Source organism: Ischnura elegans, chromosome 3 (genome assembly GCF_921293095.1).
Source record: "Ischnura elegans chromosome 3, ioIscEleg1.1, whole genome shotgun sequence".
NCBI lineage: Eukaryota > Metazoa > Arthropoda > Insecta > Odonata > Coenagrionidae > Ischnura > Ischnura elegans.
Window position 1 is genome coordinate 111,415,491 of NC_060248.1, and position 23,684 is coordinate 111,439,174.

A 23,684-nucleotide genomic window follows, 5' to 3' on the forward strand; every position below is an offset into this window, starting at 1 on the left:
CAAGTTCAAGATATCGAACTTTGGACTGAAGCAATTTTATTATTGTGACAATAATTCTGTTTTTGTTGAAACTAAGAAATCAGTTGTTTTAGTGTCGAGTGCTCGGCCGTATATTTTTTTAACTCTAACCCAGGTATTGATTTATAACCATCAGTTTACCCTTTTAGTGCGGCGCGCCGATACTATATCGGCTTTTACGTAGTTGATGTTAAATTTGAGGACATTGAAATAAAAATTACTTATGCATCAGTAAATGTATAAAAATGTTGTGATTATTGTCCAATTTAATCTCATTAATAAAAAAAACCGCTTAAAGATATCTAAAAAATTAACTATATAATGTTTATTTTTCCTAGTCGCTACATTTTATTAAAATACCCTCCGCATTTTTCGACAGTACCCTGGGAAGAAGGATAGCACTAAAAGGGTTAATAAAGTTCTTGCCTTCCAACTTGAGATAAAATCTAAAAGAGGTCGTTTTTACCATCCATTCTTGTAGAAACGTTTTGTTTCGTATTTTTAATTCGGACTGGAAATTTAAATAAAATGTTAAGAGTAGGGATCGAAGCTCAAGTCCTTACATTTGCTACATTGCGAGCTGTGAATAATATCTGATGTTCTACTAATCCTTGTATTTCTATCTTTGTTTTATGCTTTACCTGAAACACGTGAACTTCACTGATGAAGCACTCCTCCAATTCCACCCTACCTTGCGCCAGGGCTTTCTCCTCTAATTAGTGGAAATTTAAGGCATCCTATTCTTGAAAAAAATAACATGCTCTTGCAAGTGCAATGGAACGAACATGCTTTCTAATTTCCCCTCCAGAGGATCGTCCTCCTTAGTGCCACTGCCGTGTGCCGCATCCGTACTTTCCCTGCTCTGCGGCTACGAAATAAACGAAATTCTTTCACCTAGGAGAGCCTCCCAACAAATGTTGTCTCTGTATCGATTTCTATTTTAGGCCGATAGATGCGGGTGGCCTCGATGGATTAAAAAATACACTTTCAACTTGGAAAAACATTTTATCGTTGTGATGAAGACCATTTCGTCGTTTCTTGATATAAGTTTCGTGTAATGCTCTTGGTGGAAACATTTCAAATGTGATACAATTTTTACGATAAAGTTTATATTTATCTAGAAATAATTTATGAACATCTGTATGTTTCTGCTCTTACCCTTGATATTGCCGAAAATGCGTCTTATCCTTGGTTGGAAAATGAGCAAAAATGTGAAAATTGTACTGAGCTCAGAACTTGTTTCCCTTGATCGACCAGTGTAAAATTTCTCATAATTCATTAATCCCCTCCGCTTAAAACTAAGATATCATCTCAAGAAGCATTTTATGAAGTAATTCTTCGTATATACTCCGTGAAGGTTAGTGATGGCGGCAGGACTATTGGGAAGGCGAAGGGTGTGGAAATGGATTGAAGGGATTTTTTTTACGAGATTGAAGTAGGCGTAACCGAGAAAGAGGCTTGTCTGTATGCTCCAATAAAAGTTCTCAATGCATTGTGTCTCCTTTTTTCTCGCCAACCCTTTTACAGTCCATTATTTCTTCAATAGAGCGTTTAATAATTAAATGTGTCATATTTTGTCATTTTCATTGAGTCCTCAGCTTTGGCATCTGAAATATTATGTGTAATATTTATTATCTTGTGTTTTAAATTTATTCATCGAACATGTTTTTATTTTTGGGCTTCAACCTAGTTCCAATCATAGAATGTGGTGCATGCATTTACGGAAAGTTTGTATGCATGTTATGAAACTTCCAAACATACTTAAAACATTCGGCGTTTAAGCAACTGCGGTAAAATGCTGGCTGCCACAATTGTCATAGCTGCGTTAGGTGTTTTTGTTTCTCATACCGAAGTGTAACAAGAAGACTGTAATTTTTAATGGTCTGTTATTCCATTGAAGTAGCAGGTGAAAACCACTGGCACCCTTGATTGCGATTTGACTTCCTACCTCGTAATTTGGTGCGCTCCAGTGATTTTAGCAGCTTTCATTCTATCGTGAGACGGATATTTTCTCGAAATTCAGTGCTAATTATGAACGAATAGTAGGTCATTGCCAAGCATATGAGGTCATGCGATTTCGGTCGATAATTTCTCAAAACTCATTTGCATGTGCTTGTGCTTACTTAATGTTGTCATGGAAATTTATGTCATCCACAGTGCAACCGAATTGCTGCATTTAGTGCATGAGGTGCTATTTGATTGAATGTCAGGAAGAACCAGAGGGCATAACCTTTTTTTAAAAGCTAAATAATCCAATTGTTTCATTTTAAAACCTTTAACGGAAATATATTCGCCGTCGTAAACGGTAAGTGATAATGATTCAATACAATTTATTATTATTGGTGAATGCAGCTTTTGCAAAAATGTAAGGGAAGTAATATGTAATTTATATTGAATTTAGACCTCGTAGTTCTAAATTTTGTACCTTTGCTTCCCTCCACAATAAATACTTATTCCACCATGGAAGTTGGAAAACATTATTCATATCCAAAACCTCTTCGTGTTAAATTCCTCATCACATATTCTAGCAAAATCGACGGGATTCCTAAATTTCTTTTTTTCTTGCATTCATTTGTTTTCTGTTACCCTCATGTAGAAATTTACACAGTGTTTCACAGGTCATAATGATCAAAATGCTACGAAATTGTACCTACTTTTCCATAATTTAATTTGGACGTGTTTGGCACAATGAGCCACTTGGAAATTTCATGGTATCGGAGGCATATTTTCATGATTTTGATAATGTAATGTCGTATCGTATTTTGTTGTTTCAATTCAACTTTGGAAACGCATGGAGGTGGCAGAGCATATTCGGAAACTGTCCTGTCCTTGCCGGACTGTTGCGTGGAGAACACTTTCAAGTCCATCGGATGAGACGTAAGTCCGAGGTTCCCTTGGCGCCTTTCGTTGAGATTAGACTAATTCCGACGCCGGGTTTCTCTTTATCCTTCCTTCCATACTCATCCCTCATGGAGCAAATGACCTTAGTTGTCGGTCGCCTCCTCCAATTATCATACCATACCTTCGTCAACCATCACTTGTGTTTAATTTACATTGATGTCAGTGGCGTATCCAGGATAGGGACAAGAGGGGGGCTATGTTGGAGGACTGGTGGGGCAATCTTTCAGCAGTATTGGCAGTAGTAAATAAAACTGCCATTTTATCTAGTGTAAATGGTGTACCGCAGGGGGGTCTATAGTCTCCTACCCCATCTCTGGATCCGCTACTAATTGGCGTGTATTAATAGTGAAATAACGAAAGATACCGCATATCCAATATCTACACCGGGAAAACATTCCCAGATGGGGTTCGAACCGGCAACCTTCTGGTTAAAAGAGAGAACTTTACCTCACCCCCACCGAGTCCGGCAAATTTGATCTAGTTTCGATTTCCTGCGTCGATATCTTTTTACCTACCTCCCCGTCCGAGTGTGTGTATTTTTTCGAGCGATCACTGCCTGAGTGCCGGTGATATAATGCCACCATTTACATCAATGCCCGAGGCCATTCTCTCTAGTTACCGCATCGCCTCGGGAGAGGGCGGGTGGGCACGCTCTGCTTCCCCGGCGGCCGCGATGCTCCCTGGGCCTTCAAATTGATACGCTGGGAAGGGATGGGGTGGGGAGAGATGATGGTAGGTTTCGCAGCCTCGGACTACTCGATCTTCGAAGGGTCGCGTCCCGCTCCAGCGGAGAGCCAACAATGTGTCCTCCGATCCGGATGAAAACCTCCGTCGCTCCGTGAGGAAATTGTTTTTAACGAGTTTGATCTATGGGGTCCTTTTTCTCTCCCTATTCTGCTCGAAGGGTTTTGAGGCATGGAGATGGATAATGGGCTATGTATTTGCGGAGTGCACTTCATCGTCATTATATTTACTTCCCGTTTAGGGCCCTTTTCTTCTTCGCAAGCGTGATGGAGTGGAGATTTTCCATATTAAAATAAATACTTGCAATTTTCCACGATTATGAAATGTATTACGACCTAAGTTTCAATGTTATTACATCATCTTCGAAGTACAAATGATGTGTAGTGCATTCAATTTATAAAATTACATAGTGACATTTAAACCCAGGTCGTTATAAAATAATCGTGGAAAACTGCAAGGATTTATTTTAATATCTTCACAATTTCCTTCAATCCTCCTTTTTCCTCTTTTTTTTACACTTTTAGGTCATCGTCTGCATCTGCTTCGAATCCTATTTTACGTGATACGCGCATCTTCTCTACACTTGAAAAATACTTGGAAATTCTGCTCCTTGCATTTTTAATATCGCTTTATGAAGCAACAGATTCTCATCTTATACGACCAGCATCGGCAAGCCTTCGAGCATGTCAAGGGTAATCAGATGTCTATGTTCTTGCTTTCAGAAGTTAAACCTTCATGTTAATTGCAATTCGCCACCCATCTTCTATTCCGTACTCCGTGCATTTTGTCTTCCTCTGGTTAATGTTCCGCAAGACGCCCATTTTCCTTCGTCTATTCATGTTTCTATAATTGTTCCGCTCTTGTAAAAATATAGTCGCTCTTTGTGGCCATGGCGGGCTGGTCTCAAGGTTTGCCCAAGGGGACTAGGAAATGTAATATCCGTGGGTTCGTCATTGCTCTATTCCGACGACCCCACCCCGTTCGTAGCATCTGAAGAATAGAGTCTCCACCATGTGATCCATACCTCATAGTACACTTGGATGAGGATAAGCTCCATGGTTCCTCGTATTAGTTTAGCGAGAATGGCAAATCTAAAAAATGCCCCCCTTTCTTCAGAAGTCTTGATTTAAAATATCTTTACGGGTACCCTAGTTTTGTTTTTTTTGCATATAAAGTTGTCATCAACTGTTGTAGTATTTTTTTCAACCAATCCAAAATTCTGAAGTAATATTTTGATTTAGAGTACCTACTCGTTATTCACGAAAATTTTTCATTCCTTAGTTGCTCGGAGATCTCATCTGCCCGTCGAAGGTATTTAAAATTTGATGGAACGTATCATGTGGATGTGTCCGAATAACTGCGTTAGGTTTTGGACGCATCCTTTAAATGCACTGCGAGGATAATTCCCTGTATTTTTAGTGAGATATGCCGCCCATAAATTTTTAAGCCAAAGCTGATTGAAATGAACTGGACCCATGAGCTGTATTTTATCAACTATTTCTTTGGAAGTATTTGAAATCCCATTTAATTCAATTCATTTTAAACGCATTGAAGGAATTATTTTCCTGTTCTCACTCTCTTCCCTTTCTTCCTCTTCGTAGCTGTCGTCCCTAAATTGCAAATACGATATACGTGCCAGGAAAACTTTTAACATAAGAGTTAATCTACGTGCGAAAAATATATGTTATCATATTATTTCACATGTCCTCGGGAATACCCGACGTCTGGAAAGAAAATCGTGGGTGCGTGCAGCCACTTCTGTAACTTTTCAATCGGCTTCCAAAAACATCTTGTAATTATGGTAGCCCAGAACGCTTGGCTGTAGATCGGAGGGTACCAGGTTCAAATGACGGGTGAAGCCTTCGGACATGCAAAACAAAAATCCTCGGAAGTGTGAGGAATTCCAGGGAAAGAAACTGGCCCAGCTATTCTAAATGTGGGAATTTCAAACGTCTGTGGCTTATTCCGGGTTGAACTCTGCCCCCACACTTCACTTTCGAGTTGTATCACAGAGTGAGGAATTAATTTCCGCCACCTCTGATGTCACAAATATCTTCACTAATAGTACGACCTAAGGCAATTCTTTAAACGGGGAAATCGCTCCGACTTTTTGGTGATATTCTCTTAAATCCTGAAATATTGCTTAGTTGCCTTTTTTCTCTCGCCTGCCGTACCAGCGTCGTCGTATGTATTATTTTTTCTTGCCTCGTCGCATGTTCCGCTTGGATCTCCAAGAGGGAGGCTTCTAAACATCCTTGCTTTTTCTTCTTTTCTACTAAGAGAGTTGAGTGACACGTTCCATTGTGAGATATCCGCCCTGCAATGTAATAGTTTTTTGTTCCTCGCGGATGAGGTTTCTTTGATGACGTTAAAAAAATGCTTGGTCCGTCTCCCGTGACTTATTGAGGAGTGGGGGAGGGTAGTGTATTCGATAGATCGTCCTTCACCGTGCGATCATCGACTGTTTTGCGTCACCTCTATAGATTTACGCCAAACTTTTTTATGTCAAACAGCGGCTCAATTCCAGAGAAGTTTATCGTGTAATATATTTGCCGTATAGAAACCCTTTTAATAATTTATGTCTCTCTTTTTCTATTTTATATGAGCTAAAAAAAATTACGCTGTCAGTAGCCCGTGACTGGAAACCCTCTGCATCCCTCAGAGGGAAAATTGACTGAATTAAGTGAAAGAAAAACTGAGCAAGATATACGGGAGAATCCATGCTATTGCCTCTATTTCGAGATGTTATTAGTAAAAACGTAAGTTTTGAATTATAAGTTGTGGCTTTTTTAATTTTATTTACTACATAATTTTCTATACCTTTGTATTGTCATTGTCATTTTTGCTAATAGGTCAGAGGTGTCGACCATTGTTAAGACATTCTCACCTAAATAACAAGATAAAAGCGTATAAATTAAAAGGCTGGGAAATAAAAGTAACAGAATACCTACAGGCTAAGAAATATTCAGTATTATTTATAATTTTGAACTGTCCTATCCTAAGTTCCTTCTACTTTGTGCATCATTCTTTTTAAATTTTATCGATTTTATACCATCTGAAAATTATATAAATTTTAGTAATAAGTGTCGAGTTGAATTGATTATATGCAAAGCCGATTATGACTATGGTGTCTCAAGACACTCAGCGCCTTGCTGGACAGGAAGAAAAAAATAATTCAAGACACCGTATTTTTCCATCTGACATTTTATGTGAAACATTTTTTGCCCGCAATTTTTCCGTTTTTGATCCGGCTCAAAATTTCATTTTACCGAATTTTATGTCATAATTTATAATATTTCCCACACTTATATTGAAACTTCTCTAGCCGCCAGCTACTTAAGAAATGTAATTATCTCCCTGCTGTATTAAGCTTCAGTGATAGTCTTAGATTATTACCGAGCGATAGGCATCATGCTGCCCAAGCTGCGAACTCCCTCTGGAATTTTCTATGAACCAAATCTAGAGGATGCGCTGTGTGCTAGTATCCAATCGGGGTGTTTTGTTAGAAATCGCACCGGAGACCGCATTCGGGTCCGTTGTTCAGTGCGTGTTTGAGATCGCTGGAGCGAGATGAGCGACCTTTTTCACCTTCAATTTCTCTCAAGCCTATAGGATGTCGGTGGATTTCTTCAGCTCACGAGAATTTACCCTTCCCAACTTAGCGACTTTCATATACACCTACTATACACGTACCTTTCGTTTTCCACGACCCCGTACCGCGACCAAGACGCAAGGCTAACCTGTCCTTTTCCCTCACATATATATTTTTTTCTATCAATTTCCCCTTTTTCTTATGAAATTGTTCGGTCGTGAGGAACCAATTATTCGAGATGCCTGCGAATGGAGAGACTCTCCCGATGGATGAGACTCGGGTCACCAGTTGGTCGGCCGTCGGCACGTGTAGAAGCGATTCGTGCCTGTGTGTATGGTTCTCGTTGCAACACACAAGCTCGCTGCCCTCAAGCCGGTAATTCAAGAGCTCTTTTCGGCGGTGGAGAAGGGCTTCGTTTCGTTTTAAGTCCCCCGAGGTCACTTCTGACTCCTTCGCCCTCCAGCTCTCTCTCTCTCCCTCTCACCCCGTCCATACGTTTGATCGTGCTAATTGATCATACTTCCGCGATTTTATCTGCCGAATCGTTATTTCCAGGGGCGGTCTAGGCAGGTCGGCTGGTCGGCAGTCGGCGAGGGCCCCGAGCTTAGGGCGGCCCACTACGCTCGCGTCTATTGTGATGCGTACATGAAATGTGTAATAAAAAAGACTAAGATTACTTGAACAAAGTTTTTTGCAACTATAAAAATGAATTATATGGAACAGGTAAAGATGTATGTGAAAGAGAAAAAATGCGCTGGTGTGAAAAGAAGCTGATCAGAGAATTGAGTGGAGAGCTGTGTCAATCCAATCTTAGGATAGCTGACCAGAGATGATGATTAAATTCTACGTTTTCATTAGTTTCATTCTTTACAGCATGCTCATTGTAAAATGACCATACAAAAATAAATAATAAAAAGATGTCATAAGATAAAAGAGAGCCTGATGCTTTTTTGAAAGGGTTATTCGAAAAGGTTATTTTAGAAGTGTTTTTAGATTTCAGTGCTATTTCAAGGAAAAAAATCACTAAATAGAATCACAATAAACATTGTTAAATCTTATAAGCTGTGAAATTCTCACTTTTCATTGTATTTTTTCCTTACGAAATTACCCTGTTTATGTTATTAATTTTTATCAAGTTGTTAAGAACCATAATAACGTTAAAATCCATTTCCGCGCATACAATCTCCCACAGCTTTTCGAGAGAGGACCCCAGAAACCCCAAAGACGGGCCCCGTCATGAGCCCCAGCCGCGGGCCCCAAATTACCCCAGACCGTCCGTGGTTCTTCCAGAATATTTTTTGAGCCTGCCATCTCAGCCCGTTGTCTGTTTTTATAGTTATTTCCTCCCTGTTGCTCATTGCACGTTGCTCTGTCATTCCAGTCTCTTCAAGTCTATTCCGAATTTTTAGAGACTTTCACTGAATTTCAACTGAGAAAATTTTCAAATAGAAAACTTTCATTATTGTTTTATACATAATTGATAATTAATATTATTGATAGTGAAATATATTTTCGAAGAAGACCAACCTTTCATTTTTTCTTCCTTTCATTCGCCTTCAATGTCGACGCGTGTCCCTTAAAAAGTCATTTCAACGGAAATGGTATGGTAGGCTTTCCGAGTCGAGTTGAGCATCGAAATGTCGGCTATAGAAAACCTGATCCTGTGGAGAACCCGACATGAATTCCTGTAAGTCGTGTATATTGTTTTCATTGTCTCATAGATAGTTATTTATCGTTTTGGGTCGTTTGGAGATTGTTTTCCCATCGAGTATCGAGATATCTGTTCAGCTTCGTTAGGCTAAACATTATTTTTTTCTTGCGCAAATTTGGATGCGCCTTGAAAATAACGACGGAATTGATTGCTTCCGGAACGACGCAGAAAATTTGTTGAATATATTCTCATTTATTTCTTTCTCTTATCAATCCTCTTGCGGCTGTTGAGAAATTGGTGATGCCCTCTAGATCTTCAAACTTAAAAAAGGTTAATAATTTTATAGCAAAAATTATATATTACTATAGAAAACTTTAATTTTTTGAATTTGAAATAGCCCAAATTAACATACGATAAATATGATGTACTATAGTTATACTCGCTCACCACCAGAGGCGGTAGGCTCAGCGCACCGTAAGTCGGCAGGGGGGAAATTACATGGGATGACGCGTCTGTATGAAGTGAGGTACTTCTCTGAAGGTCACGGGCACAAGGAGCAAACATTTTGACCACATTAGTAAAGGTAAACAGGGTGGTAAGTTATTCTCCGGCGGATGGGTAAATTTCCGGCTGAGAAACCCTTAAGATATTCATCGCCTCCCTCATGGTGAGGAGAAAATCCAGCTGTAGATAAACCCGGCTCTAAATCGGGAAGGCTCCGGTCAGAATCGGGACGCAACTGACTTTCTTCGATGTCCATTTATTTCTGGAAAGAGTGAGCCGTGAAATTACTGCCGACATGCACGCTACGTGCGACGGGTATCATCTTCCGTTTTGCGACATTTTAATGGGGTTAGCGGGGAATTTCTCCACTGTCGCTTACGGGCCTCTTGCCCTTCCACTGTCTCCTTCGCTTTATTCCGAACGGGTTCGCTATCCACCTGGGGAATCTAAATGCATCCATGCAGTAGAGATTTCGCTCTCTATTTGCAGTCGAGGGAAGGCTTGCTTAAATTCTTAAGTCTCCGTCACATTCAATGTTTTCGTTCGCCTCATCTGCTGTGGAAGTACCGGCAAACACGAACATTTATGTAGTTTTATTTTTGCACCTAACGCCAATAAATTGAATCTTAGGGGGATCGGGCTGGTATGGTGGCTTCATTGTTGGCTTTCAATCCTTTGGGTACGGATTCGAATACCGGCGGCGGCGGAAATTTTTCGGAGACTGCTCGAGTACTTTGTGGAGAGCTCTTCGTATACAGCACTCCGTCCGTCGGATGGGACGTTAATCCGTGGCCCCCTTGGCGACTTTCGGTAAGAGCTGGCTAATGCCGACGCGCTAGGGTTCTCTCCACCCTTCATTTCTTATGGAGTAAATCACCTCGGCTGTCGATCGCCTCCCCCAAATGCCATATTGTCTATTGAATCGTAGGTTCTTAGGTGCCTGCAACATAATTCGTCTTGCTAATTGCTACCTGCTCTTTTTAATGTTTTTTTTTCTGAAATAGAAATACTTATGGTGAGCATTATTGACCGAATTATTATACCTCTTGATAAGTTTTGATAGGTAGATAATAGTCTCAGTTTGTTGTATTTCCTCGATCGAATTACATGCAGACTTTTACGCTTATCAGTTGCAAGGAAGCAAAATGACTGCTTCTCGTATTAATTTTAGTGTTCAATCGCTCCAGGCTTTTCGGATGACGCATGAAGGATCTCATTGAAAAGTCCCAAGTTCTCCATTGGTAATGTTTGCTGATATTCGGGTCATCCATATTATCAGCTATATCAGCTACTTCCGAATATGGACTCGGGGATTATTTTTAACTGACCTCAATGATTCCCCTTGAGTATCGTATTTTTTGTGCCTGTTTAACCTTTCCCTCCTATCATTAGGTGATCTCATCTCACCTTTGTATCAACCAAGGGTTAATTAATTTTTAATGCATGCATACTAAAATATTCATGTGCTCTCGTTTATCATTTCCAAATAGGTTCGGTCAGCTTCCAATCTCGCGATATGCCCTCATTCGGATTTCGTAAAATAATGTTAAGGGTCATAGTGTTGTTGAACATTATACTTTGTTGTTGACACAGTATGCGATGATACACTCCCGTAGTTTTGTCTTACTTTCCCGTTTTTTTATACAATATTCTCTCAAAAATATTGGTAAATAGTAACCCAATCTAACTGAAAACGTGATTAATCCCAACTACATTCAAAATAAAAAATAGTTGAGGAAATGAAATGCCGGGAACATGTACTTGCCGTTAAATGTTTCAGGACTATGTTTTGTCTGTTATATATGTCAATTTTAATTTTCCCTGATAAGTGTAATGGCTTTGAGTACTTAACTTTTCCCTAATTTTTCTGTTTCTTTTTGGTTCATTAGTTTTTCACATTAATTTTTAATGAGTGTGTTGAGTGTTTCATTTTGCACCTGTCTCCGTGCACTGCCCCGCCTCTTCCAGTTCATCTTGATTATATCTCTGGACCGACCTCATCAGATCTCTAAGTCGTGGGCAATTAGCTGCTTCAGTCGAATCAATTTCTTTTCTTTTATGATTAATCGAGTTGTCAGCGACTGTCTTCCTTTTAGAAACCGGTATTTTGCTTCAAACATTTGGAAGCTCTTCCCGTTTTCCGTTTAGGAAGGCAATTTTTTATATTCACTATCAGCGAGAATATTAAAGTGACCCAAATTTTATAATTCAATTCCAGGTCGAATCCGTGGCCCGTGAGTGACTTTCAAATCACTGCTCGTTCGTGTCCGTCAGCTTATCTGGCGTTCAGACGGTCCTAATCAATCTCTTGCCCTTTTTCCCTTCACTTGGGGACTCGTACGACTCTCTTCAATGGGGTGTGGTGGAATGGTGTTGCGACGCTGATCATTTCACCGTAGAGTTGAGACTTTTTGAGTTCCGACTTACCTTTACGAATTTCTTGAGTTCTAATATGTGCGAAGCATAAGGGGGCCATTCCTTTTCAAAAATCTACTGGTGCCTTTCTGAAATTTTTAAAAACTGCTGATGACTCCAGGAAATATACATGGAATTATTTATGTTCAAAACTTCTGACGGAACTTAATTATGCAGCGTTGCAATTTTATCTCCGTGAATGCCATGAGCAAGATATTGTCCCCCTAAATTATGGTTAGGAAATAGCACAGCAGTGAAAAAAACGCTTAGAAAGTCATACGCACGACGAAGACTTTTATCCTCACATCTAATTGTGAAGGACGTAGAATTCCACCCCCAATTTTGTAAGTACGGCATTATAACTTATTGAAAAAAATTAAAGCGTTATGTTGATGATTACCATTGATTTGGGTAAAATAATAATGAACTGGTTGCAATTACCAATGTGTGCAACGAAGATGACTCAGGCAAAGTAGTTGACTCTTTATTTTGTGAATGCAAAATGTAAACATGGTTGTTTGACTCCCTTCTTTAAAAACTGTTCTTGGGAAAAATGCCCCGGAGATCCATGTATGTTGGTGTCACATGGCATGGCGTGGAAGCAAGTGGAGTTTCGATTTGGTGTGTGCGCGAGTGGCGATTTCTGTAAGCCCATTTAAATGCGCGGTGGGTGACAACACATTATGAGGCCGACTTGAGGATCCTCTATGTTAACCCGTCAACGCCCACGGGTGCCATATTCATGCTTGGAAGCCTGGACAGTGCGAAAGTCGAATGATGGCTAAAAGCGTTCGAGTTCTTGGTGTAAAAGAGTGTGGGACAATAAAGATTGTATGAAAAATATAGTAATTGTAAGAGGTAGTCGATCAGATCGATGAGGATGGTAAACTTTGAGAAGAAATTAGATACAGAGTTCGCTGCTATGGCATTTGATTCGCTAACTGTAGAAAGGCATTATGTCCAAGTTGGACGATTTCTCTTTTTTTTATTTAAGTTGTTACTAGTTGCAAGACTAAGCTTGTCATGCTAATAACACCGAGCATATGTTTCCATAACATGTTACCTTTTAGTAGGAAACGTTAAGTGTAGCACCTAGCGACAACTTAAAGAAGAAAAAAGAAAAATTGCCCAACTTGGACATGATGCCTTTCTGCAGTTAGGGATTCATACATGCCTCAGTCATCTATAGGGAGAGGGAATGTGTATGTCTTTAATATAAGGAATGATTTTGGCCAGTCAGGAAAAAGGAAAATGGATATTGATAAGACCATCTGAATAGCATGAAGGTTGGTAAGACTTATGGGGAGCCTTTCACTTCAAGTGTCGCTGATTTTTCCTATTTTCAGTGCTGGGATTTGTGTAATTCGTCTGAGAGAATGAACTCCGCTCAAATATTGGTTTTTATATTTTTATTTTCGGTAGCGTTTCTTAACTTAAATTTTTGACGCAGTGGAGGGATCTGAATGTGGAAAATGGGTAAGGAAAATCATTTACAATTAATTAATGAGAAATTAATAATTTTTGGTATTTTTTGTTGTTTTTTTGTGTGGATGGCAAGCGAGCGATTTTTTCCACAGATCCTAAAATAACTTGTTTGAACACAACCTTTTTTCCCAAACCTCGCAAATTTAAAGCAAAAGTAGTGCATAAAAATATTAAAATGACATTGCGTAATGACATGTTTTGTAGCTTTCGGTTGAGGAGGAAACGTATTAGAAAGATTATATGGTACAATAAATCTATCCTTGTGCTACAAAAATTGAATCCGAAAATTACAATCATGGACGGTGCTTTTTTTTCAATAGCTCAGATTGATGTTGGTTACCGTAAATAAGATAAATTTTTTAAAGATTAAAGATAATAAAAAATAAAGATTTTTTTTATAAACTCCAAAACTTTTGATTCGGAGTTGCTTAATTTGCCATTTTTTACCAGCTTACAGGCCTTATAACATTCGTAGCCTTGAAAATAATTTTAATATCTTATTTCTCTTATTTTTTTCCATAAACACCACCGCCTTCAATTTCCTCCTTGCTTAGCATTTTCTTACTGTCATGTTCGCAATTTTCATATGCCTCTGTTGAACTAATGTTTTCACCCGAAATGGCTCCTACCCATTACTTAAAAAGTAGTATCGTTCTGGCTGTCCACGGGGTGAAGGTCTCCATTGACGCCGACGTTTCGAAAACCGACGACTGAGCAGAATTGCCCAACAAATATTCAATTTTAGCCGGTGAAAATATTCGCATCGTCCTTGATTAAAATTTTATGGCGGCATTCCAAATAAATTAGGTCATATGCGTCCATATTTCTCAATAAAATACCTGGTTATGGTTGGCTAAGCACAAGAATACAGTCCGAAATATTTGGATTATTTTCGACCTTGAGTCAACCATGAAATATACAGCGAGTGCCATTAGTCTGTGTCCAAATGAAAAGCTTGTTAACTTCTTATAATTTAATTCAATCTTATCTGTCTCTTAATCATTAATAATTAATCTTTTAAAAAATAAATTCAGTGATGTTGATTGCGTAGTAAGATTTTGATCGATTAAGATCAGCTGATTTCCCACTTTCAACATCATAATTTTCGCGCTTACACCCTATTATAACTCCATGAAACATGCCTCCTTCTTTATTTATTAGATTTTTTTCTTAATAAATGACCTTCATAAATTTCAAATTAGATATTTAGTCACTCGTATAATATTTATGAAAGTTTTCTTGTGATTGGTAACAACATAAATTGGTTCAATGCACCAATGTCAGTTATGCACGGTACTATATTTTCTTTTTATTGTAAAATTTGTGAGATAGATTTCTGCAAATATAAATGCGTTTCGCGTGTAGAAATTCATGCGCACCAGAGTCAACTAATACTAATAATTGGATAACGCATTAGTCAATGAAGTTAATTGACCCCAATCTCCCCTGAGCAATCCACTATTTTAAATCAAGTGAAGTAACTCTTGCTGTCCTAAATTTTATGGGAATAAAATATAAATAACTTCTATTAATTTAATTTCACGGGGCGGTTTAGGAGACTGAACACATCTCGATGGAGGATGAAAAATAGTGAATGTAATAAGTATTTTCATCATTCATTTGTCAACCTCTAAGATTACGGCCATTTTAATTCATTAAACATATTTTGACGTCGTCATATGATAGATCAGGCTAGGATTTTCGACCAGAATTAGCGTTTGATAGAAAATTGGAAGTTACAAAGTGAGATATTTTGAAGTTATCTTTCGAGACAAGAATGTGGGAAGTGGAAGGAATATAATAAGCTCATTAGGTGGCGTGAAGCAAGATAGTTGCGTATTACATACATATTGAATGAAAATAAAATTTTTAATGATGCTCTAATACGGGCGGTCGACTTTCCAGTGTCCATATATTGACTTGTTTTAATAATGATATTTGTCGTATTGGACTAATTATATCGCTGTTTTCATGTACTTGAGCAGAATAATCATTATTATGGAAAACGGTCAGAAGATATAATGGCGAGATCCGACCGCAACTCGGCATTCCGAAGAGTCTTGTAGAGCAGGCTCGGCACATGCCTGCCGGCTGGATCCGTGTCGCATCCCAGCCGCTTGCATCGCTTTCACCCTCGTCCTCAGTCAGTGTCACTCTCTTCTGCGGAGGAAAGGGTGGAATGCGGTTTGATCTCCACCTATATTCTCTCCCTCGCACCTTGCCCTTTCCCGATCGAAGAGTCGACCCCCGTGTCGTTCCGGTGTGCGTGGAAAAAAAGGGTTTTTGTTGTGCAGAAAGAGGTCGCCATTCACAACATCTTGACCCCGAGAAGGAGAGAATTCTAAGCGGGGACACCCAGACACATTTGCGCGTGTCGCGAGGTCAGCTGGTCCTCTCCGTCTCGTCGCACGCTAAGGAATCTAACTCTATTGGAACGATAATAAAAGCCGCTGCAACGAGACATTGATGGCGAAAACTTGAAAATCGTGTAGCGGGTACAAAAGTTTCTTGCTTCTCTGACCGGAAAGTTGTGAAGTTTTCATCGATTTCGCTGAGGGTAACTTACTCGGGGGTTCTGTCGTGAAGTTGTCAGTCATACAAAGTTCCGAAATTAAGCTATTTTTGTTAGATAGGTTCATAATATGCAGTTATCTACTAATTATCGACATCCAGTCTCAAAATTAAGGGGAATATTTATTCGTTCAACTAATTTCGACTTCATAATTTCCCTTAATCACGCGAAATATGAATGACAAGTACTGTTTGGATTGCTATTCATCTGTTTTCGTTTTAAATTTTTAAGAATGTGATGTAAATTGTTAAATAAGCGAAAAAATCATGATTTATGTGTATTTCGAAGATTATCATATTAATTTCTCCATGTAGCTCTTTGTACTCTTACTGGTACTCTTAAAGCTAATAAGTGGGAAGAAGTAATTATTTCATTAACTTCACGGTTATTTAATCAGTTTTATGACATAGAACTTGCATAGATTACTGATAAATTCCATCGAAAACTATTTTTAAGTTTTAAACTACTCACTAAATGTACTTTGGAGCGAGTGGTTAATTTTGCCCATGTTTTAATTGTCACTACGGAATAAAGCTGGTATCTGGGGTTTGGATCACAGCTGACTAATTCTATATCATATCCGCATTACATCCGTACCCGTGATGTTGAAACAATTGGCATATTACAATATGGTTAATTTAAAATTGACTTCAAAAAACCTGTTTTTGGTGTTCTCAAGTTGAAATTGATCGGGTTTCCCTGCTAGATGTTTCTATCGCTTCGAGAAACTAGAGATTAGCGGTGGGAAAAGGACCGTGACACTTTCGTGTTGAATCGACAAGTTGCTGTCGTAGGATGAGGTTATCTGTCAACGAAGCGGTTTGCGGGAATAGGAGAGGAGAGTGATGAGTTGTTGCCAGTCAATCTTCCCTCCCTCGTGTCCCGCAAGAACGCGAGCATGATAAAAATACCCGAGATTGGTCCAAGAGCTTCTCGCGGCGAAACCAAATAGAAGAAGAGTCGTCTGAGAAACCGGACGAAGTTATGTCCATGGTCGGACACTTCGGAGCGATCGACGGGATACCCCTCTCGAAGGGGGGAAGAACGCCTTAGTGAGTGACTTATGTAAGGGTTAGTAAGTATAAGTAAGTAAGCAATCGAGTGTTTCAACATTCGGATGTTATGAGGATATGCTATAGACGATATTGACTCTAGTTTTCAGTTGCCCTAGAGTCACAGCCCTTTTGAGCATCAACGGACTGTGACTCAAGCGGGAAATATTTTGACTATGAATCGCTTTTGCGAAAATAAAATTTTGCATTCGATAATTTGTCCTAATTCCGAATTTCATAATTATATCCTTGTTTACTGGTACTCTTAAAGCTATTAATTGGGAAAAAGTAATTATTTCATTACTCTTCACGTTTATTTAATCAGTTTTATGACATAGGACTCGTATAGATATTCGTATAAATAGTTTTATATGATATTTAACAGTAACCTCACCGTTAAATATCATCGAAAACTATTTTTAACTTTTTAAACTGCTCACAATGACGTGTTTTGCTACGATTTTACGTTTTTTTAAAGTCATGAGCTCTTTAATCAATGGCTCTTTGGTTTAATTATAATATTCGTTCGTATTGAACCTTTCTTGTAGTAACAAAATCTATGGAACGAGAAGTGAAATGCATGACTGGACTCAGGATTGTGGAGAGAGTGTGGAGAGCGTGTGAGCCGTAGAAGGTCATTGTGTTCATCATTTTAATACCACTCGCAAACGAGAGCTGTCTCTTCGCGCCTCTAATGGAAATTATATGATCTGTGTAATTGCTCTTTGGTCATCCACACTTTTCCATCAGCCCATCAACTTTCACAGTGGGAGTTCTTCGTTCCGAATTCCACCGCTAGCGAATCGTCCCTGACCGTGCCTCTATTTTCTTTCTAGGCAAACAAAATTCTGCGGTGGGAATGTTACTACAGTCTAAAAGGTGAAAGTTCATTTTCAGTTTTTAAATTAATTTATGGCATTATTACCTACTTCTATACTCCTCCCTTCATCCATAACATTAACATAATGTGGGGTTACTCCGATATGAAATCAGACTCATCTCCATCGTTCGCATTTGCCCGAGAAATACCGAGACATTTTATTTTCTCCTTTTATAATTACCTTGGATTCATCAATATTTAATTACCATAAAAATTTTAAAAGTGAATGTACCGCTTAGTTTAATGATTCGAAATCCGTGATCCATGAACAAGGAGAGTTTGCTCCATTCATGTAGTGATGCTGGAAATATTTAAATTGTCCGTAATATTAAATTTAAAATATATATAAGTGGAAAGTAAACTTTGCATCTCATTTCTTCGCTACAGTTTATTGATTTTTGAAAAGTCGAATGCTGCCACTTAAATTTAAAATATTTATAAGATGTTTTTCATGTAATGGTTGACTCTTTCTACGCTATGCCTTATCTGAGGCCACACATAATCAGCAATTTTGTTTCATGTCCATTTCGTAATTACAGAACAATATAGATCTATTCTTAAACTTTTTATAATGGTCTTTGTCAGTCGAAATGATGGCATAATGTCATTCTAGCATCATTTTCTAATTCTTCTGTATCAATTCGGATTTGTACATCTTTTTTGGTTATTATCCTTCCTTTGATTCCTCTGAATGGCATCAAGAGCTTTGCCACTCGAGTTATGCCAAAATAAGGGGATACTCGTTAATACTGCTTTATAAATACCTAACCCAGCTTGAAAGATTTTTCTGAACTGAAGCCGCTAAAATTTGTTGAAAATTCATCAAGAAACGAAGGAAATACCGTATTTGACGATTACTCTTCGTTATGCTCATATAATTATACTTAATGGACTTGCAATCAAAAACTGTACTTTGTATACTTTATTTTATAAAAATCATTGGTATTAGAAAATAATATTTTTACATTGGCTCTTTTGGTGCTTCCGGTCAAAGTATTTTGATTAGAAAAATAATTAGTTTTCGTTGTGGCGAAAAGGTGATATTAAGTTCGTTATGCCATCAAAATGAAGATAATACGTTGGCGCGCGATGATACTAATCTTGAGTTGTCAGTCAAATTATACTGCTCTTGAACTCAAATCGCATTAGGTACATAGAAATGGAAATGGCGCAAACGTCGGCTGCTAGAACTAGAAAAAGGCATAAGTGTAGAATTTTAAGGATTTAATTGTCGAAATTCTGCTTTCCCTCAATTTTTTGTTTAACTTTCGATCATATACGTCAACAGATATGCAATTTTATACACTCTGCCACTGAGGAAGTTAGCACAAGAATTAATTAACGCGGACCCCTGGCGTCACGCATAAGGGTGTCATGGTGCCGGAACGCCGTTCCGCTACTGGTTGACTAACAACATAATTTTGAAATACCACTTTTATCAATTTTGTTGCCTCAATTTTAAAATATATTCATTCGAAACAAAAATATAACATTTTTTCATAAAATGTTAATCATAATTTGTCATAAAAAACATAAAGAGTAATATTTCACTTCTAAAAATATTTAAGGAAAGCGCGTTCCGGCACTCCTAATTTTGCCATGACGTCACTGGTCATGCAACATTTTCTCTTGAGGAGCCCATGCATGACATGTTTCGATTTGCGCATGTGCAGAGTGACTTGCGGCACATGTGGCTCTAGCGGTACAGAACAAGCTCCTCATTACTCGTCACGAAAAAGGTTTTTCCTTGGAATCAACGAGTTAGTATTAACACTCTTACTCATTTGAACTCTATCTGGTTGGTTAGAACCTGTATTATTATCTAGTTACGCATCTACTGTTCCCATTATCGACATTTTTAGCATCAGTGGAGTTCATCGGTGAAAGCTAAATTTTTTGTCAATATAGTATGCTGAAAGTATTTGTTTTGAAATCGCCATTCGTGAAGGGACCTTCTTATAGCTGGTCAGTGGAGTGTCCAAGAGGCGATGGGAGGGCGAGAGGGCGGGCAGACGCGTGAGTGATTCGTCCTGTGGCCGTGTATCTTGACAGAATTTGACCGCATGGGAAGCAGGGGGGACTAGCGATAGCCCAAGGAAATCGAACGCCATCCACTCGGCGGCGAAGACATTCTCACCGCGGTCCATCCACCTTTCGAGTCACCCTTCTTTCGATCGGTCCCCTCACGTGCAAATTGTGAATAAATAAAAGAAGGAAGTAAAACATGACGAACGGTCGCCCTTGCCCTTTCATCCATCTCGATTGTTCGGCCCCGTTCCGTGGTCCGCGAAAGCCTCGGGAATAATGAATGGTTTGAGGCCCTCTCGTTGGCAGCTTTTCCGATAAATTTCTCGCGTTTCCATTCGGAGTTACCTGCGGCATGTTCGGGAAGCCTTTCAAACTCGATAAATTTATCCACCCCGGGTGTGGGCCGCAGGACGAATAAAAAAACTCGGCGATGGATCACTAAAGCAATTTGCATTGAGTTAAATGAGTGAGGAAACAATTCCTTATGTATTCTAAATTATTTTTGTAAATTTCCTCTGAATTTGGTTACAGGCACAGCGCTAGGGTAGGATTGAGACTGATAGGAGTTATACGAAGTTTGCTGCGGAATTCGGTGGTCCCTTCATGATATATTTTCAGGATGACTTCCGTCAGGATTTTCCGCTGACTTCTTTGGGTGGAAAGCCTTTGCTCTAGTGGGACAACTATTCGAAATGTCACCTAATTTCCAACATGGAGGCAATCTTACGGGGGTCGCTCACCTGGCATCGGTTAAACTTTTTTCTTCGACACTTGAATTGCAACAATAATTTCACGTTATTCAAAGAACGAACCTTAAGATCTCCGGGATGCTTTAATATTTTATAATTTTCATTTCCAAGTGTAAAAAAGGTTACATTATTCGCTGATTTTTCAAATTCCAATAAAAATATATTGACCCCGACGTGATTTGAACACGCAACCTTCTGATCTGGAGTCAGACGCGCTACCGTTGCGCCACGGAGTCCCTTGATGAAGAGGGTTGTCTGCTGGACTGCACCTTTAAGCATCTTCGTTCGACTGCTCGTCCCAACGATGTTTTTCCGTTCCAGAGTGGTGGATTTTTAATGTAAAATTCACCGTTGGAGTCTTAATTGTATGTCGAAGACGTGATCGATTGAAATCGTGTGTAAAAATAATTTTTAAGAAATTTTACGCCGATTGCTCTTTCCTGCATTCAATTAGCGCTTGCATTTTTCACATTTCCAATTGCTGTGCTGCTATAGAGACGGCAAGAATTTTGTCAACTCAATCTGAGGTCCGCTTACGGCAGTTAGAGTTTGAAATCTTAGTTAACCGTAACTAGGAAGAGAAATTCGTGGTTAAATAAGATCATAGCAGCTCTTTGTGGTGAAATAATTGAAGTTCATGACATTGAAGGAGCCAAGCGAAATGTAAAACGATAGAAACTCTGCCTCAAGTAGAAAGTAGCGTAAAAGCAGTATTCGTGCGTAGGTCACGAGCATGACTCGGAATACCAATTTGCTTCTGGACTACTTCGCCGGCTTCAGGGTCGCCTTACCACACGACAATTTCCTGTGACCCCAGAGATCGGGCGAACAGCAACTTGAGAAAAAACCTGGAAAGGATTGTGTCGGCGCTGCGGTGACCCGGTTAGGCATGGACGATATTTAAAATTAAATATCGGATTACGATGATTTCGATGTCTATAATTGGCGTTAACGATAAGTAAAATCTGGTACAGTAAACATAGGATCCGATAAAAATGTGGAATCCGAAAAATTTATCGGATAATCCGATTGTTGGAACTGCTTTTGAATGGCCTCTTTGTGGTCCTAACGTTCTATTCCGATTGCTTTCTGTCCGTACGTAGCTATGGATCCCGACTTCGCGGCAGCCGAAAATATTCAACTATCACGGTTGTTGAAATTGCTCGTGATCCCCTCCCCTTATAAATTACGTACTTACCGACGACGGTCAGTATCAGCCTCAGAGGAAGTACAACCACATTGGCTTCTTCACATGAAAGCAAGATGTCCGAGATCACGTGATTCCTCACCCACTTCCCTAATCCCGTGTGAAGAAGATCATTTGGTGATTATTTACGATTTGGTTTGCTTTTTTTATTCTTGTGGTAAGCAATGAGAAGTTGTTTTTGATTCTACCACCAGGTCATGAATAATGGCTTATTGTATTTTTTAATTCAAATTACAGAGTGGAAATTGTTTAGAAAAAATTAAAGTGCAACTATTTGTTTTAAAATCTCAATAAAAACATTTAAAAGCTAACGGCGAAAAAATGAAATTCGACTCCGATGTGAATGGATCATTCAACCTTCTGAAATAGGGTGATGCGCACTACCGTTGCGCCACGGTGACATATTTTTAAGGAGAGTTATAGTACACCTTTTAACTTGTGGTGATTGATAATCAATGGTCGTGGAAGCTATGATTTGAATCTCATTTCTGGTGGAGTAAATCTTATTGTATTTACATACCGCTGGACTAAATAGACCCTCTAGATTTATATTATTTTAAAAAATTCAGAATTTTATGTTTAAAAAGTGCTTGTACTTAATTCAGTTTATTCGAACGGATAAAATATATGATGCTGAAACCTTTATCATTATGGAAAAGTTAATCATCGTTGCTTAGTAGAAAATGAACTTGCGAGACAACGTTATGTTTTCAATTTAAGGTTCTATTTCTCGAAATATGAACGAATTGGGACTATATCAGGATGAATAAATAGAAGTTGAAAAAAATAATCCGCAGACACATTTTACAAATCACGACCAAGGCTACACCTCAATGGATTCTCCCAAAAGTGCACTAAGGATTAAAATTATTTTGAATGACAGCTGGACTTAAAGACTACATTCAGTATATATGTCCTATTGAAGAATGAAGAATGCTTAGCTTTACCCATACCGGATGGTATAAACAAATTCTCTGCCCGTGGCTAGGTACCGCCATGATTTTACCCCTTCCTTCTTATTTTTAATAGCCTTATGTTGAGTGTGGATGCTTACATACATTTTTAGCAAGATACGGAAATGGGGCTGTAAGGTTGCCGTGGAATGAATTATAAAATTGATTTTATTCTCCTACTTTAAGTATAGGGCATTCATTTCCATAGATTTGGTACAATTAACTTTTTTTCACTATCGCTGCCGCTTTATAAGGCTACAGCAGTGATAAGCCTCCCTGTGTACCACCACTCTGAGCTTTTACAGGGAAGAAATTCCCAAACATTCTACGGAAATATGAATATTGCCAGTCACATCAGCTATCTTTCGGGAGAGGTTCTTCACATTTCCATGCATACTAGGCATAATTTTTATCGCCCTTTCATCTTCCCTTTCACCCATCTTCGGTCTTGGGGCTTTTCTCTACATCCATCCTGCAAACATCCGCCCGAAACTTCCGTCTTAGATGGATCGAAAGTCGTATTTCCCCCCTGTCTCTCAGATGAGCCCAGAATGGCGCACGATAACTACCCATGTCATATTCCTTCGATGGTGACCGTGCAAAAAAAAGTGAAAACTTCTTGGGCGAATTTAGCAGGTTCCCATAACAGTGGGTGCTTGGATTCCTTTTTAAGTCTTCCCCCTCTCACCCTCCGCGCATAATCCAGCCGCGCTGATGATCTGGGAGCGGTCCACTCGTCTTAATCGAAGGATTTCACTCCGGCGCGGAATGTATGGAGACACTTTCTAATTTCAATCCAGATAAGGGATGGCCGTTCATTTGAAATGGAGGCCTCCTCAACATTTGGTTGGAAAGAGGCTAGTTTGTTTATCCAGAGTGTTTTAGTTTGTGTCTAGCTTGGAAGTCTATTCCGTATCATTTTGTGGTCGCCAT

The 23,684-nt window shown here is 39.0% G+C and overlaps 1 protein-coding gene and 1 non-coding gene across 4 annotated transcripts in view; one reads left to right on the forward strand and one right to left on the reverse strand.

The window, feature by feature from the left end:
• Window positions 1-23,684, forward strand: part of LOC124156362 (rhotekin-like) — a 585,015-nt gene that overhangs the window by 121,342 nt on the left and 439,989 nt on the right. The window lies entirely within an intron of this gene.
• Trnaw-cca lies at window positions 20,756-20,827 on the reverse strand. Its single transcript has one exon. It is a non-coding gene; the product is annotated as a tRNA-Trp (tRNA).